Raw genomic sequence first — 18,260 nt, forward strand, 5'->3', positions numbered from 1 at the left:
GTTTGATAAGTTAAATAAAATTTGTAGTCATTTAAAGTGTAAGTTTGTTTTTGTTTGGTAAGATTGTACATGAGAAGACATAATAAAGTATAAGAGATCTTGATGGAATAAGCCTCGATTAGATTCCTACCATGCACTTGTGACACCAGACCTCTCCTTGAACCCCTTGATTTCTATCATTGTGGGAAGTCCAAGGGTGGTCTATTTTCAAATTTTTAGCAATAACTTTTTTTAAAAGGAAATTTTGGTTATTTTAAAGTTTGTACACAGTCTAGGAGTTCATTCTGATTGTTTTCCTTTAGTTTCAATTTTTGATCGAGGGCACTCCTTGGAAGCCACTTTTGAAGGTGTTAGGGTGAGATTCTGAGAAAGTTTTGTATGTAGGAAATGCAGTCCTTAACACAATAAAAAACATTCGTTCTCTGAGTATTTTCAGATTCCATGGTTTTAATGCCCGTTCAAGCTCGTAGATTAAGAAAAAAGTAAGAAATGTCTGTTTTACATCATTTTTTAAGAAATTACCAACTTGCACGTTGATTTTTGGAAAATCCGAGTAGGATATGATTTTTTTGCATCACACGATGGTCGAAGAGCGCAACGAGATGAACAAATTTATGTGAAACAAGCACAGACAGATTCGGAGCCAATTGAACACTAGAAGCTCTTGAAAACAGCCTAAAAGTTCAACACTTGAATTATGGCCATGCATTTAAAAAAATCTTGTACTTGTCATTTTAGGGCCCCAGGGACCCTCAACAAGAGGGGCCACAAGGGCGCGCAAACTGGCCATCCACAATTGTGGATGGCCAGTTTGCGCGCCCTTGTGGCCCCTCTTGTTGAGGGTCCCTGGGGCCCTAAAATGACAAGTACAGGCTTTTTGTTAATGCATGGCCATGAGATAGAACTGGGCAGTTTAATGTGTTCATAGCAACCCCCCCCCCCCCCCCCCCCCCCCAAATGGCACATACCTAAACCTTGTATCATACTTATCAACCATTTTTTACTTCCTTGTGTCCATCCCCTGTTCTTGAAAATATCTTGGTCCCTATTTGTGCCTGGATGGGGATTCTACGCGCCGTTGTGGTCCCTCTTGTTGAGGGTCCCTGGGGCTTCAAAATGACAAATAAGGGCTTTGTTTTAATGTATGGCCATGAGATAGAGTTGTAGTGTTTGATGTCCGGAGTATTCACTATGTGCGTTCACCACAATGCATTGAAAGTAGCCCTTATAGGCCTTACCTACACATGTTTCTGTAACTTTACAAGAATATAAATTCCCTTCTGTCGAACACATGTGCTATGTTACATATACTTTAGTGAACTCCCAAGGTCAAAGGCCTCACAAATTTTGTGCACTCAGAACATTTAGCACTAGAAAGCAACCAAACAAGGAGCCAATTTTTACTTCCTTGTGTTCACCTCGTGTTCTTGGGAATGTTTTGGTTAAAACATTTCTTTGGTATTTAAAACCACATGTGACCCCTATTGTTATAGTATCCAACCAAAGGTTTCTTGATTAGTAGTTATATAGGTTCGAGTGATACATATCTATGTTAACAATGCATATATCTATAATTTATATTTACACTTTCTCTATCCAAATGAGCTACATAGTAAAAATCAAATCCGCAATTCAACAATTAAGTTCACAAGGTGATAGCTATTGGTATGATCTTTAGCAATACCAAATAAATAGCTACCAATAGCGAACGAATAGGGATATTTAAGAAGGTTTGATACCAAAAACTTCTCAACACTACTCAAAAAGGTGAAAACTCAAAGGCTTTATAATATATATGATGAAACAAGAATCAATAATAAGTCACCCCTATATATCTACACCTCCATCTCAAGTTGTCATTTCTCTAAGTCAAGCTTGGCATAGGCATAGTATGGAAACAATAACATTTTGGAAAGCAAGAATTTAGCTTTCTCAACTTTTGAAATGTTGCTATTGATATATATTCAACATCCCCAAATGAGGACATCTTGACAAAGGTTATGATCCACTTAATAAGAATAACCATTAGTGATTAAACTGAAATCAAAATATTGCATGAATTTCTTCATGGTGGAATGATTAAGACTTGAAACTTCAAACATCTTATAGGCAAATCAGAATATCCATAAAAATCAACAATATTTCTCAAATCTGTATGAAACTCCAGTAATCTAAATTAAATACTCTCACTCAGTGCGACACCATTTAACAAAAAGAAATATTTATATTGCATTTATAGAGCAATCCAGCCTCATAAAAATAATTACAAATGGAGACAATGTTGTTGCTATTAGGCTTCTCTTACGAGTATTTGTCTTTCTCATCTAGAGATTCATATACACGAGTATTTGTGTGTCTATGACACTAGGGAAGATAGTAGTACTATAGGGATGGCTTTTCTAAGAGCTCCGAGAGAGTACCTATTGGTTCAAAATTCTACAAAAATCCTACTATTTTTATCAAAATATTTTAACACGGTGGTGAAAGGTTCCTCGCGGAACAAAAATAGGGTGATTTCCATCTCTGCACATGGTTGCTTGCTCATGTCCTCCCAAAACAAGTTGACTCTCTAAGTAAACTACAGATTATGTGAGTACAAATAGTATAAATTACAAAATGATATCATTCTAATAATCTAATGACAACTATACAAAGAATAAATTATAAGAAAAATCTTTGATGACTCTCCATAGATAACACAACTTACTTACATTGTGAGACTCAATCACATGCTACAAAACTATAGATGGCGCACCAAAGCCATCAACAAAATAGCACCACCCAATGTTCTAAGGTGTGAAGCCTAAACATTGAAATCCATAAAGAGGTTAATTTCCTCCAGCATGATAAACTTAAAGATGGAGATGATCTTAAGCTCTGAATGTAAGCTACAAGGGTAGTTTTCTCACCATTCTATCTTTATGTTGGAGATGAATCCTTGCAATGCCCATGCACTATTCACACCTCCTGTTCTTGTTGTATGCAAGTCATGTGAGTTGATGCTTTTTCCACCTTCGGGAGTAGAGGTTTCCATGTAGTGCGAGTGAATGAAAGTAGAAGGAGGAGAATCTTGTTTCATGCTGTAATGGAGGTGAGAGAAGGGAGAAGAGCTAGCTTGGTGTGGAACTATGTGGTGGGCAAGGGGAAGAGATGGGGGAGAAGCTTGCTTGGGGCTACAATGGAGATGGGAGAAAGCTAGTAGAGACATAATGTTGGACTATAGGGGGTGCATGTGGTTGTTGCAGCCATGGAGAGCTTGGAAAAGGGTTTGTAGAGAGAGAAATCACTTTTTAGCTATAGAATAGGTTTGGAAAGACTTTGGAGGGTGGAAAATGATGTTTTGAAATTTTTTGGAAAATTTTAATTTTTTTTGAATTTTTTAGTGCACGTTTTTTACTTTTGGAGGTAAAAAATACTTTTTTGACCATGAAATAGGTTAGGGGACCTTTTAAGGAGAGAAAACTTGAAATTTGGATTTTTTAAAAAATTTGAAATTTTTAGTGTATTTTTAAATCCGGGCCAAAAAGTGGGGGAAAAAAAGTCAAAGTGGTCCCCACCCCCCTCCCTTTCCCCTAGCCACCTCCCTTACCTTCTCACTAGGTAAGAGGCCATTAAGAGGTGTAAGGCTACCTTGTCCCCCTACTTTTTTGAGGGTATAGAGTGTGTCCACCACCCTCTTCCTATTGGCTGGCCTCTAATTAACCTTAATCCCAAAGGGCCACTAGAGGGTTCATATTTTTCCTAATGCCAACTGAGATGCCAAGTGCCAACCATAGTAAAAAAATTTACAGCTTTGTTGTTGTAGATGTGAACTCGACCCTTCCTTAAAAGCGCATTACGCTCTTGTAGATACTTTGTTGATGCCATTTTTTCCTTTATTTCTGAGAAATAATGCATCTGGAGAACACGCTTGTTGTTGCAAGACTAACATGCTTGACAAGACGAATCAAGTGTGTCATACAAATAATTTGTACGTTCCTCCAGTTGCAAACCCCAAAAATATTTTTGCAAGTTAAGAAACGCTTCTCTATTTGAGAGTTGGAAACATTTATCTGGACAACAATCAATGGTTGCAATTTGTGAGACAGCTCCCATAGACATCATGCCATCTGAAGCTTTAAGAGCAAGAATCCTAGGCTTTCTCTTAGCCATACAATAAGTTCGCTTGTGTACAAAAAGTGACCTTGTCCCTGCAACAAAATTTGTAACTGCATGATCCACATTGTCCATATCCTTGCCTGTGTCTTCATCCACAAAATCTTTGCCCAATGGTTTGGAAAGCAATGGTGATCCTTCTTGGGAGGTAAGCCTCTTAATAGGCCATCGTACTAAAGTAATGCAATCTAAGTTGTCACTTGCACTCATCCTTGTTCCTTCATTGTAAGCTTTATTCACCACCACACAAAGATCTTCTTCTCCTAAAACCTCATAGTCAATCACTTCATATGGAAAAGATAGAAGTATAGCCCCTGTTCCAATGCAATATTTCATCCCCTCTGACCAAAGCAAGACAACACGCTCTTTCCAACTCTCTCGCAGTTGATCTCCGTAGTCGACTTCCTCCATATGTTCTCCTTCAAGGGCGTCATCTACTTCATCATGTGGCATACTAACCATGCCACATTCCCCTGTAAGCTTGACATTTTGTCTCTCCCATTTTGCAAACCCACCAACCATTTCACCGATTGTCGATGCATGAATTGTTGGAAAGGGCAAGCAAGCAAAGAGTCATGGCAATTATCAATTGACACTGACAAGTTACCATCTCCAAGTAATCCACCATGGCACAAAACACTAGGTTCGGTTGAAAATACACTCCCATTGCAACCACCTTGTCTCCACCTTGAATGACTATTGTACAGACACATGAAAAAAACATTCAATGCAAGAGTAGTCTCAAGATTTGACTATGTAGCACAAACTTGAAGCTCATGTTGAGTATTATTAGAAATAATAAAGGGCCATGTGAAAGCTATGGGTTTGCAATCATGGTATGTACCATCCTCCACTTATATTACATGCTATTACTTTGCTAATATATATTGAGATGTACCCTCATAGTAGCCTCAAGATTTGACCACGTGGAAAAAACTTCAGGTCCATGCCAAAGTGTATTAGACACGTTAAGGGCCATGTCAAGGGTATGGGTTCCTAGTCATTCAATGGACTGGATCCCATTTTTATATACCTTATGTTTAGTCGGCTAATATCACTTCATGTATACCTTCAGAGTAGACTCATGAGTGGACCACGTGATAGAAACTTTAGGCCTACACTAAGGGTTATTAGACACATTCTAGGAATGCCAAGGCTATGGGTTTCCAATTATTCAATCTATCAAACCCCACTTCTATTACACCCTATATTTACTTGGCTAATATACATTAGGAAAAATATGAACCCTCTAGGGGCCCTTTGGGATTAAGGTTAATTAGAGGCCAGCCAATAGGAAGAGGGTGGTGGACACACTCTATACCCTCAAAAAAGTAGGGGGACAAGGTATCCTTACACCTCTTAATGGCCTCTTACCTAGTGAGAAGGTAAGGGAGGTGGCTAGGAGAAAGGGGGGAGGGGGGACCACTTTGACCTTTTTCCCCCCACTTTTTTGGTCCGGATTTAAACATACACTAAAAAATTCAAATTTCAAGTTTTCCCTCCTTAAAAGGTCCCCAAACCTATTTTATTGTCAAAAAAGTATTTTGACCTTCAAAAGTCAAAAACGTACACTAAAAAATCCAAAATTTTGATTTTTTTCAAAAAAAATCAAAACATCATTTTCACCCTCCAAAGTCTTTCCAAACCTATTCTATAGCTAAAAAGTGATTTTCTCTCTCTACAAACCCTTTTCCAAGCTCTCCATTGCTGCAACAACCACATGCACCCCCTATAGTCCATCATTATCTCTCTGCTAGCTTTCTCCCACCTCCATTGTAGCACCAAGCAAGATCCTCTCCCATCTCTTCCCCTTGCCCACCACATAGTTTCACATCAAGCTAGCTCCTCTCCCTTCTCTCACCTCCATTACAGCATGAAACAAGATTCTACTCCTTCTACTTTCATTCACTCACACTACATGGAAACCTCTACTCCCGAAGGTGGCAAAAGTATGATCTCACATGACTTGCATACCACAAAAACAGGAGGTGTGAATAGTGTATGGGCATTGCAAGGGTTCATCTCCAACATAAAGATAGAATGGTAAGAAAACTACCCTTGTAGCTTACATTCAGAGCTAAACATCATCTCCATCTTTAAGTTTATCATGCTGGAGAGAACAAACCTCTTTATGGCTTTCAATGTTTATGCTTCACACCTCTTAACACTGGGTGGTGCTATTTTGTTGATGGCTTTGGTGCGCTATCTATAGTTGTGTAGCATGTGATTGAGTCTCACAATGCAAGTAAGTTGTGCTATCTATGGAGAGTCATGAAAGATTTTTCTTATAATTTATTCTTTGTATAGTTTTCTTTAGATTATTAGAATGATATCATTTTGTACTTTATAACTTTGTGCTCACATAATCTATTGTTTACTTACAGAGTCAACGTTTTTTCAAAGGACATGAGCAAGCAACCATGTGCACAGATGGAAATCACTCTTTCTTTGTTCCGTGAGGAACCTTTCACTACCATGTTAAAGGATTTTCATAATAATAGTATAATTTTTGTAGAATCTTGAACCAATAGGTACTCTCTAGGAGCTCTTAGAAAAGCCATCCATATAGTACGACTATCTTCCCTAGTGTCATAGACACACAAATACTCAAGTGTATATGAATCTCTAGATGAGGAAGACAAATACTTGTAGGAGACGCCTAACAACAACAACATTGTCTCCGTTTGTAATTATTTTCATGAGGTTGGATTCCTCTATAAATGCAATATAAATATGTTTTTTTGTTAAATGGTGTCACATTGAGTCAAAGTATTTAGTTTAAATTATTGGAGTTTTATACAGATCTGAGAAATATTGTTAACCTTTATGGATATTTTTATTTGAGTTTAATCATCAATGGATATTCTTATTAAAGTGGATCATAACCTTTGTCAAGATGTCCTCATTTGGGGATGTTTAATATATATCATTAGCAACGATTCACAAGTTTAGAAAGCTAAATTCTTACTTTCCAACATGTTATTGTTTCCATACTATATGCCTATGCCAAGCTTGACTTAGAGAAATGACAACTTGAGACGGAGGTGTCGATGTATAGAAGTGACCTATTATTGAGTTTAATCATCAATGATTATTCTTATTAAAGTGGATCATAACCTTTGTCAAGATGTCCTCATTTGGGGATGTTTAATATATATCATTAGCAACGATTCACAAGTTTAGAAAGCTAAATTCTTACTTTCCAACATGTTATTGTTTCCATACTATATGCCTATGCCAAGCTTGACTTAGAGAAATGACAACTTGAGACGGAGGTGTCGATGTATAGAAGTGACCTATTATTGATTCGTGTTTCATTATACATATATTGCAAAGCCTTTGAGTTTCCACCTTTTTGAGTAGTGTTGACAAGTTTTTGGTATCAAATCTTCTTAAATATCCCTGTTCATGAGCTATTGGTAGTTATCTCTTTGGTATTGCTAAAGATGATACCGATAGCTATTACCTTGTGAACTTAATTGTTAAATTGTGAATTTGATTTTTACTATGTAGCTCATTTGGATAGAGAAAGTGTAAACATAAAATATAGATACATGCATTTTTAACATAGAAGATATGTACCACTCGAGCCTCGCTAATCAAGAAACCTTTGGTTGGATACTATAACAATAGGGGTCACATGTGGTTTCAAATACCAAACAAATGGCTTAACCAAAACATTCCCAAGAACACGAGGTGGACACAAGGAAGTAAAAATTGGCTCTTTGTTTGGTCGATTTCTAGTGCTGAATGTTTAGTGCGCAGGATTTGCGAGGCCTTTCACCTGGGGAGTTCACTAAAGTATATGTAACATAGCACATGTGTTCAATAGAAGGGATTTTATATTCTTGTAAAGTTACAGAAACATGTGTAGATAAGGCCTATAAGGGGTACTTTTAATCCATTCTGGTGAATGCACATGATATAGGAAAATTTTACATGGTGAATGTTCCGGACCTTTGAACACAGAGAAAAGGGGGGGGGGGGGGGGGGGGGGGGGGGGGGTTCTGTGATTACATCAAACTCTAGACCTCTATCTCATGGACATGCATTAAAAAAAAGCCCCTATTTGTCATTATAAGGCCCCAGGGACCCTAAAAAAGAGGGGCCACAAGGGCGCGCATAATGGCCATCCAGGGACCCTGGATGGCCATTATGCGCGCCCTTGTGGCCCCTCTTTTTTAGGGTCCCTGGGGCCTTATAATGACAAACACACACGAAGAACATGGGTAGTGGACACAAGGAAGCAAAAAATGGTTGATGAGCATGATACAAGGTTTAGGTATTTGCCATGGGGGGGAGGGGAGTTTGCTATGAATACATCAAACTGTACACTTCTATCTCATAGCCATGGATAAAAAAAGATTGTATTTGCCATTTTAAGGCCCCAGGGACCCTCAACAAGAGGGGCCACAAGGACATGAGAATGGCCATCCACGCCATAGCAAAATGGGGAGTGTTGAGATGTCGAGCTCTACATCTTGAGCTGGCATCCACTACGGGTCTTGGCAGCTTACGACATTTACTCACTGGCGCGTTAGGTGACCGACACGAAGGATCTCTGCCAGTGATTCTACAGTTGGACTACACTTATAGTGCCAACCTAGTACGCTTCTAGCGAGTTCACACTTAGTGACCGCATGTACATATGTGCTACTTTTCAGTTTTAGCACTTAGTTATTTTGTACTCTCTTTTCTGTGAGAAGAATAAGAAGCTTTCCATCTCTGTGTGCTTTGTGCTTGTCTTGTGTATCTCTCTTGCATCCTCTTTCTTTACATGGTATCAGAGCCTGGTGCAGGCAAGAGAGGCTAAGAGAGCAAGAGCTCACAATCCCTTCGTTCGCAATCCACGACGTCTCCAAAGTGAACAGGTCTCCAAAGTGCAGTACACAGAGATTTATTGTACAAGTACACTGGTTGTATGTACGCTTGATTGTGGACACTCGTTGAGTGTAGAAAGCGTGTCTACAAGTTTCTGAACAGGTCTCCAAAGTGAGCTACACAGAGATTTACTGTACAAGTATAGTGGTTGTATGTACGCTTGATTGTGGACACTCGTTGAGTGTAGAAAGCATTACAGGTACCATGATAACAGGTTCAGCAGATTTGCAGGTTTTTGCAGATTGCAGCTATTTTGTCTTAGTGCTTCAAGATGTCTGACGGTTTCAGTCTGATTGTTACTGAGAAGCTTGAGAAAAATAACTACCCTGCATGGAAGTTCAGAATAACTAATTTCCTAAAAGGAAAAGGTTATTGGGACTATGTAGAAGGAGACAATGAAAAGGAACCAGAGATTCTCGAGGCAAATGCTACAGCAGAACAAAGAAAACCTTTGAGGGACTGGCAACAAGGCTAGAGCAAAGTGATGTATTGGCTTTCTATGAGCATCACAGATGGCATGATGGGCTATCTACAGGATGCTGAAACCCCCGCCATTGCATGGAAAAACATAGGCAGAGTGTTCGAGGTGAACACCAAGGCCAGGAAGCTTCAACTAAAGTCGGAGCTAAATCAGGTTAAGAGGAACAACCTCTCCATCAATGATTATGCTTTGAAGATCAAGAGTATCATCGAGGCTCTTGGATCTATTAAAGTCTCAGTGGAAGACGATGACATTGTCCGTGCATGCTTGGATGGTCTAGGAGATGAGTATGTACATTTCAGGTCTTCCATGAATACAAGAGACGACATCCCCGTGTTCCAAGATTTGATTTCTATGCTTATTCTTGAGGAGAAGAACCTTGACACATCTTCTTCTCATGGCAAAAATAATTATGAACAGGCCTTCTATTCTAACTCCAACAGAGGTAGAGTTAGAGATAGAGGTCGTGGTCGAGGCCCAAGGGGTTGCAAGGGCAGATTTCAAGAAGTTCAATCAAATCAAAACAATACAGGTGGATGGGGAAACCAGTCTCAAGGTAGGGGGAGTCAAAGAGGTCGTGGTGCAGGATCAAGCAGGCAGCAACATACTGCATATAGCAGAGAATGTTGGACTTGTGGTGAAAGAGGTCACATGTCACATGACTATCCAAAGGGAAAAGCAAGTGGAAAGAGAGAACAGGGCAACTATGGATCTACTAGCAGAGATACAGATGACAGCAAAAACGAGCGCATGTTTGTTATGCAGCATGTAATGAATACAATGACTGCAGAGAATTCCACCCAAGATGATGTTTGGTATGTGGATTCAGGTGCCTCTAATCACATGACGTCTCATGGAGAGTGGTTTAGAGATATGCGCAAACCAGATGTGTCAGGCTATGTGCAGACAGGAGATGACACAGCTCACCCCATTGCTCATGTAGGGGACATACCTCTAAATACGAAGAGTGGGAAATCAAAGTACTTAGCAGATGTACTTCATGTCCCAAACATTACAAAGAATCTTGTTTCTGTTGGACAAATGTTTGAGGAGGGTTTGCAGGTTCGCTTCAATCCCAATGGCTGTTATGTAGAAGATTTCCAGAATGGCTGTAAGTTGATCACACTGGACAAATGTGTGGGTAGAATGTTTACGCTAAATGTAGACATGCCTGAGGTAAAAGTTGCATTAAAATCCTGCACTCTTTGTATGAACTTGCAGTGCTAGGACTGTACTTGTATGAACTTGTGCATGTGTTAGGTGTTTGAGTGTTCATTCCAGCTTTCTGAACGCGCGCACTCCTCGATGAACGATGTAGCATGTCTTTGCATTTCCATGCATAGAGAATCACATTTGTAGAGGATAGGGGTGGGCTTTGTGCGATCATGTTCTACAGCCGTTATAAGCAGCAGGGTAATGGGCATGCATAGGGAATCACATCTCCAGAGGATGTGGGTGGGGTTTGTGTTGTCGACAACATCAGCTCCCCCCGTTTATCACCTCGCCATCATGCCGTGTAGCAGGAGCCTTGGTCTCTTCATCTGTACGGCACCAACTGCTCAGCCCATGCCTTGCCAAAAATGACTCGTCAACTTCCTCTTTAGCGCTGCAAAATCTGCAAAAGCCGTCACCTGGCTTCTGTCTCCTGCTCTTCCACCTCGTCACGTCTCTCCGCAATCTGCTTACGAAGGTGCTTTCTCTCTACCCTGCTCGGTGGCTCTCTGATGCCCCAGTTGACGTCCCCCCTACCCTCGTCCGCTCCTGCTCGCCAACTTCTCTTCCCTTAACTAGCACTGTCTGCTTTTTTTTTATTGGCCCTCGCGTGCTCTTGCTTTATCTCCTGTCGCCGGCGCACTTGAGTGCTAATTGACGGCCCCTGCACCACCACTACCTCTTTCCCCTGCTGCTCGAAGGCAACCTGTGCAGCCCGACTCATGCTGCTCTCAACCCTCCTCCTCCTCTTTCTGACAGTCCTCCCGTCTTCGCTGTGCGGTCACACACGCCTGCTCTTCACCCTCTTACTGGCTCAATTAATGACGTTTTCTGCTGCCTGTCAATCCCTGCGCTAAGTGTAACGGGAGTAGCTACCCGGCCTCTAGTTGCTAGCATCACCATCTTGTCATCAGCTATCTACAATGTCTGCTCTAGCTGCTAGCATGTTCAAGAGCTCATAATCCGTCCGCGCGCACGGACGGTTTGCGAGCTCTGCTAAGGATCTCACGTTTCCTCTCATTGACACGACTACTCTCAAAAAAGTTATCAAAATAGCCTTAAAATATTGACATTTTGTAGGGGAGTATCACGTTTTCTTTGATTGTGTCGATTTTCTATCAAAAAAGTAACCAAAATACCCTAAACAATTGAAGATTGGGTAGGGAAAGAGCTCACAGTCCGTCTGCTTGCACGCGGATGGATTGCGAGTTGTCAATGATACACGGAGTCAAAAACTCAGATGAAAAAATTATGAGACTGATTGCAAGAAGCTCAACGGAAACATATGGAGACTTATTGCAAAGGAAAATTCCTAAAATACCCCTTAAATTCCAAACATTCTCACAATACCCCTTGTATTTTTCCAAAATTTCCCAAAAAGACTCCTTAAAAAAATTCTAGCTCTTGATAAAAAGATGAGTTATCCCTCAACCGAAGATGACAAAACAATGGCTTTGGATGGAGTTGTGGACTCTCAAGCTAAAATGGATTATTCTAAGTAGACAATTTATATAAATATGACACTTAAGGATGGATCTCTACTATTAGAAAGACACAAAATTTGGAGCAATGCATTAAAATTGATAAAGAGTATTTTGAGAACTTTTAAATTTTGAGCGATATTTTCGGAAGTTTCGTGTTTTTCTTAACCATTTTGGTCCCATAATTTTGGAAGAAGAGTTTTTCACTCAGTATGTCATTGAGAGATGAAAGATCGTCCGCACAACTCTAGACAATCTTCAATTTTGAGCTTGATACGGTAGATAATGATTTTACCAAATTTAGCACAATCCTCATATATTTTTGACCTTGGAAACCTTGAGGAAAGGGGTTGATACTTGTGAGTGGGAATATTTGAAACTGGATAGTTGTAGAAGAACCAATTGAGTATGGCATTGGTACTACACAACACATATATAAAAGAATCTGATAGCAGAATAGCAAAGAATCTAGCACCACAATGGTAAGATTGAAAGTACCCCTAAACAAGTAGCCAATGATGCAAAGATGCCTAGCTAGAAAACTTTTGTTGCAATCAAAACCTTCAGTACTACACCTTGATTTATAATCTTATTATAAGGATCCAGTCTGTGAACTCTTTTTCTATGAACTCTTAAATTGTCCCGTCTTGTTTGTGAGCTCTTCCTATATGAAGATATGGAAGCCAAATTGTTTTGACCTAGATCTTAAAAACCAACCTTTGAGCTCAACACTTACGAGTTACATCACTCAAAGATTAAAAATTTTATTCTTCTATAAGCTTCTAGACTATCTACATTCAAGCCATTGGCCTGTGAGCTATTGTTGTACATGAATATTTAAAATCCAAGGCTTCATATACCAGGAGCAAATTTTGGAATACCATTCTTTTAATTTCAACACTTGTGCTTTATATTTCTTGGGTCTCTTGGGATTGTTTCTACAATGTAAAATTTGTTCTTTTTTCTTATAGTGCTTGTTATACAGAGACTTTATGGCCAAATTCTATGGTGCCTAACACAATAAATAATTTTGAGTTAGTCTTGAGGAGCATGTCTTCACTTAATCAAAACAATTTACACACTCCAAAATTTATGATTTACAATTTTTTATAAGATCCTAAGATGGTTCTATTAAAGTGTCTCTCTAGTTTCCTATAACAAGGCTATTCTTGCACTTGCCCAAGCTGTGCATTTCAAGTGGTGCAAGATGTCCTTTTGTAAACAATGTGACAAGGATTATGATGTCTATATTGCATCAATAATGGGTGTCACACTAGGCAGAGCTTTAAATTAGGTGTGACAGTAGGTAGTGCTCTTGTATATAGGTGTGCCTTTTTTATGCCTTTAATACCTTAGGGAGAATTTTCTATTACAATATTTCATTTTAAAATGCATTGCTTTCAAAGTATGCCCTAGAAGGTGTAGCTAAAGTAAGATTTAGTTTTTTGAGCTAACGCAGCATATGAAAATTATAGTTTCAAATGTATAAATATCCCCAGGGATTCCACTATGTAAAAATCACAAGATAACTACAATGAAATTATTTCTAATGAGATTTTATTTTCCCAATCACATTATTGTGCACTCTTTTTGGATCCAAATGTATGTTTTTTTATGGTAACGATCAAATTATAAATCCATAGTCTTTCTCTACGTCTTAAAATAATCAATAGATTGCTATCAATGTGGAGCCTCCCTAGGATAATGGTGTCAAATGTGCTTGATCTCCTTGTTGAGTGAATGCTCATGTAACCTTTACTGGCCAAGTAACTTGTATGTAGTAGAAAATAGCATGAACATAGTGAGCATTTCATTAGAATAGATTCCTAATGAGAATAACAAGAGTGCTTGGGTGGAGACAGTAACAAAAACTATAACACCTAGTTAGATAGCATGAAAAATACTTCAAAAGAGAGCAAAATTAAGCTATTGCCAACATTTGAGGACCGGATTACATGGAGCTGGTCCCCCCTCCAAAAGGCTTTGTATTATGGTTTCTCCCATCAAGAGAGACATTTCACAATACAATTCTTTGTGCTCCTTCAACACTAGCTAGTGCAATGAATATGGAAACTTCATGCACTAAGAAAAACACTTATCAAACACAACATCAATTCCCTCATGGTCTCAGACCCAAGACCTCACACACTTTGAAGATGGTGAGAGCTAGTGGGGTATGAGAGTAGATTAAGAGGAAGAAGGAGTATTCTTATGAGAAAGATGTACATCTCCTCACATAATCACTCATATTAGCATAGCTTAGCTTAGTGATTAGCATGGTAGAGGAGATGAGCATGCATTGAAGCTTGGCTCTTGGTTGGATTTGCGTCACAAAGGCAAGTGTTGTTGGTGTAGGCCTCCCTTCTCACAAGCTTGGAGTAGGTGGTAAGCTTTTCACTAAATCTTGAGAAGGAGAGAGAGAGTCTTCTTTCTCCACACATGAGAGATTCTTCTTTCTCCACACATGAGATTGTGTGAGTGTATAATTGATAATTCCTTTGAAAAATCAGCCCCCTCTCTCTCTTGGTCGACCCCTCTTTCTATTCGCTCATGCTGCAACCCTAATGGACCTCCCCAAGCCTAGCCAATGGAAATTAAGCAGCATAAGTGATAGCCTTCTGACATGTGTCGCCCTTTCCCCTTTTGTGAGAGATTTTTCTAATTAATTTAATTCAACTAAACTCTCATTGGACCCCTTTGTCTCCTGGCCAATAGAAATCAAGCAAGCCATTGGGCTGTTGAATGCTCATTGGACCCCTTGGGAGACTGTCCAATAGTCTTCTAGAGAGCTTAATTCTTATTGGTTCTTTATTAAGTGATTTTAAATTTATTAAACTAGATTTACTCTAGCCTAATTCTCATTGGTCCACCTCCAAGGCCATTCAATAGGATTTGAGTACACCTTGTGGGCATCTAGGCTAGGGAGCTGACATGTGTCCCTCTTTCCCTTGTGTACAAAGAAAGCTTGTGAGTGTGTGTTGTGTTTCTCTCTCATCCCCTACTTCTTGGGCTCATCCCCTCCTATGTAGGACTTGAGAAGACATTTTGGGACACACACAAAGCATCCAATTTCCCTAGAGTTTGACCTTTGGGCACAACCTTTGAATTTTGAAACCTTAGCATTTTGGAAGTCTTAATGGGTTGAACCTTAGGGTCTTTTAAGCCCATTGTTTCACATTGCTCTTTTGCAGATGGCCCCTTGTTTAGATCCGTATTTTCCCTCCTTTGGATCCCTACTATGGCCAGTCTGTCAGCTTAACCAATATTCTAATTTTTTCTCCCCTAGTACTTCCCCATATTAAATGATCAGTTTAACATGAGAAAATCATTTAGAAAAATTAGATATTAGTTATTATGACAGCTCATATGTGAGTTTGAATAATGGATACAAATAAAAGTAGTTAATGATAAAGGGCTCCCCCTTTTTGTAAGGGTTGTGTGCTCTCCTCAATGTGTTTACCACTTTGTAGGTAGCTTGAAGTAATGAGTAGTTTTAGTAAGGGTATGTAGCATCAAGGCAAGTTTTCCTACCATCTATCCGTCATATGTGTTATTTAGATGAGTGACATCTCACATTTGTGCATCTTGTTAGAGAGGAGACAAAATAAATAAAGAGTGTAGATGGAGATGAAGATAGAAACAATAAAAATAATTCCATACACTTCTCTCTTGTTAACAATGGTTGCTCTCTCCTCTCAATTTCTAAGTGCCTCCCTTCGAAGTCAATAATTCCCTTTACATACTAGTTCCTAGCAATGTAGCTTTGTTTGATAGACTCACAACCTAGTGCATAGCAAGGAGAACTTAAAGTGAACTTCTATAGTATAGAAAAAAAGCTTGGTTATGAATGACACAATAGAGGTACCATTTAGAGTCCCTTTACATAGTATCTCATAGCAATGTATTTTGTTTAATACACTCACATTGTATAAATTATGGCTTTAGTTGTTTGTGAATGAAACAATAGAGGGACCGTTTAGACTACTACAAGTTGTGTAGTCCAAGGTCTTCTCCTTCTACGGTGGTAGATGCATGAAGATTCTAATTTCTTTGAATCTTAGTATTTTGCACTTGCTCAATGGAAAGGTAGTATCTTGGTCTTCTATATACTAATTTAACAAAGCATACTACACAAGCCTCTTGAAAAGCACTTAGAACAATGGTTTGTGGCATTTAATTGCTAATCATAATCACTAGCTAGTGGTAATCCTCCATATATATTATAGTGTACTTTAAAATGGTTTGTTATGGGGATAATAATAAAGAGTATATTAGGACTGATGTCTTTAATCCAAGTGTATTGGTGTATTATGATTAATAGTGTGTTGAAACAGATGTTGTTTTGGGTGCTACAATGAAAAACTAGCATCATGATTTAAAAAAAGCTCTAAATTCTCTTTGAAAGCTCTAAATTAGAAGCTTGCAAAAATAAGCACTCTATATATTTCCTACATACAAAACTTTCCCAAAATCCCGTCCTAACACCTTCAAAAGTGGCTTCCAAGGAGTGCCTTGGGTCAAAATTTGAAACTGAAGGAAAACAATCAGAATGAACTTCTAAACTGTGTACAAACTTTAAAATAACCAAAATTTTCTTCAAAACAAAATTATCGCTAAAATTTTGAAAATAGGCTTCCCATGGACTTGCCACTACGATAGAAATCAAAGGGTTCAAGGAGAGGTATGGTGTCACAAGTGCATGGTAGGAATCTCACCGAGGTTTTTTTCATCAAGATCTCTTGTACGTTATCATGTCTTCTCATGTACAATCTTACCAAACAAAAACAAATTTACACTTTAAATGACTACAAATCTTATTTAACTTATCAAACAATCTAAAGTATGGTAGACCTAGAGTGCTCTTACACATCAACAAACAAAAAAGTCCAAATTTCTTTTCATTAACTTTGATAAACATACATTCGTGAACAACTTCCAATGGGTAGTGCGGTCATAGTTCTTACATCCATTCCATGACATGGTATACTCATGGGGTGACCTATCACATAAAAATATCTTTGGTGGGGGTACCCTCATGTTAGGAAAGGGTGTGTTGCTGATGAAAAGCTGTTGTATTGTCCTATTGAGGATCTCTCCATGTTCGCATAATCATTTTTGGTGTAGTGAGAGCCACATTGCTTGAGGAGAGATTTGTGCCATCGTAAAAGCTTCGTGTTATATCAGTTCCTTGAGACATTCTTACAAACAACGCCACTCAACTAGCATAGTAAGAGGTCACCTTGTATCATGACGCGTTAGAAACATGTTCTTCAAACAAAGACATGTATGAATTCAACATTTGCAAGCTGTATAATAAAGACACTTGTTAAGTATATGTTGTACAAATTTGCAAGTATTTCCATCCAATAATCCAAAAATGTACATTAGGATGAGATTACCCACCTCTAATAAGCATGGATTTGAAGCACCTACGTGCAAGGTGTAAGAAAGAAGGCTGTTTAGAGAAAAAGTGGTGACACTTAACCTCTCTAACCTGCAGTCTTTCACTATTTGTGTACATAAGTAACATTTTTGCTAAGCACTGCAAAACAAGTAGAGGCAACACCTTAGACTTCAAAGTCTGTGATAAGAAGAACACAACCAAAAGTAAGAAGTATATTGTTACCTTGCACCAGGGGGTGTTTTTTTTAAATATGTGATGGTATTGGCAAGCTTCATAATGTACACCTCTTTTTCTTGCAATTGTTGTTGGAGAGTTTCAACCACCCTCTTTGAAGAGGAAATACTGTCTTGTAATGCCACTCTTTTGAGCTGAAGAGCTTGACATTTGTGCATCCATCAAATGCAAAGATATACCTGCACCCATACACAACCAATTGCAATAGTTTCACAAGCCTACTTCTCCCCTTCCAAGATATTGAAGAACCATCAACATTCGTCTCACCGATGGTATGACATTCCTAGGATGACCTCTGCTCACCCTCATGTGTGCGGACTTCGGTGCGCCGCTAACAAGCAAATATGTACGCTTTTGTTGTGTGGAGTACATGGTGGTGGAGGCGTACGATTTGTGATGTCTGTGAGCACCA

This window comes from Adiantum capillus-veneris, chromosome 1 (assembly GCF_014529385.1).
Source record: "Adiantum capillus-veneris isolate H3 chromosome 1, ASM1452938v2, whole genome shotgun sequence".
NCBI classification, from domain to species: Eukaryota; Viridiplantae; Streptophyta; class Polypodiopsida; order Polypodiales; family Pteridaceae; genus Adiantum; species Adiantum capillus-veneris.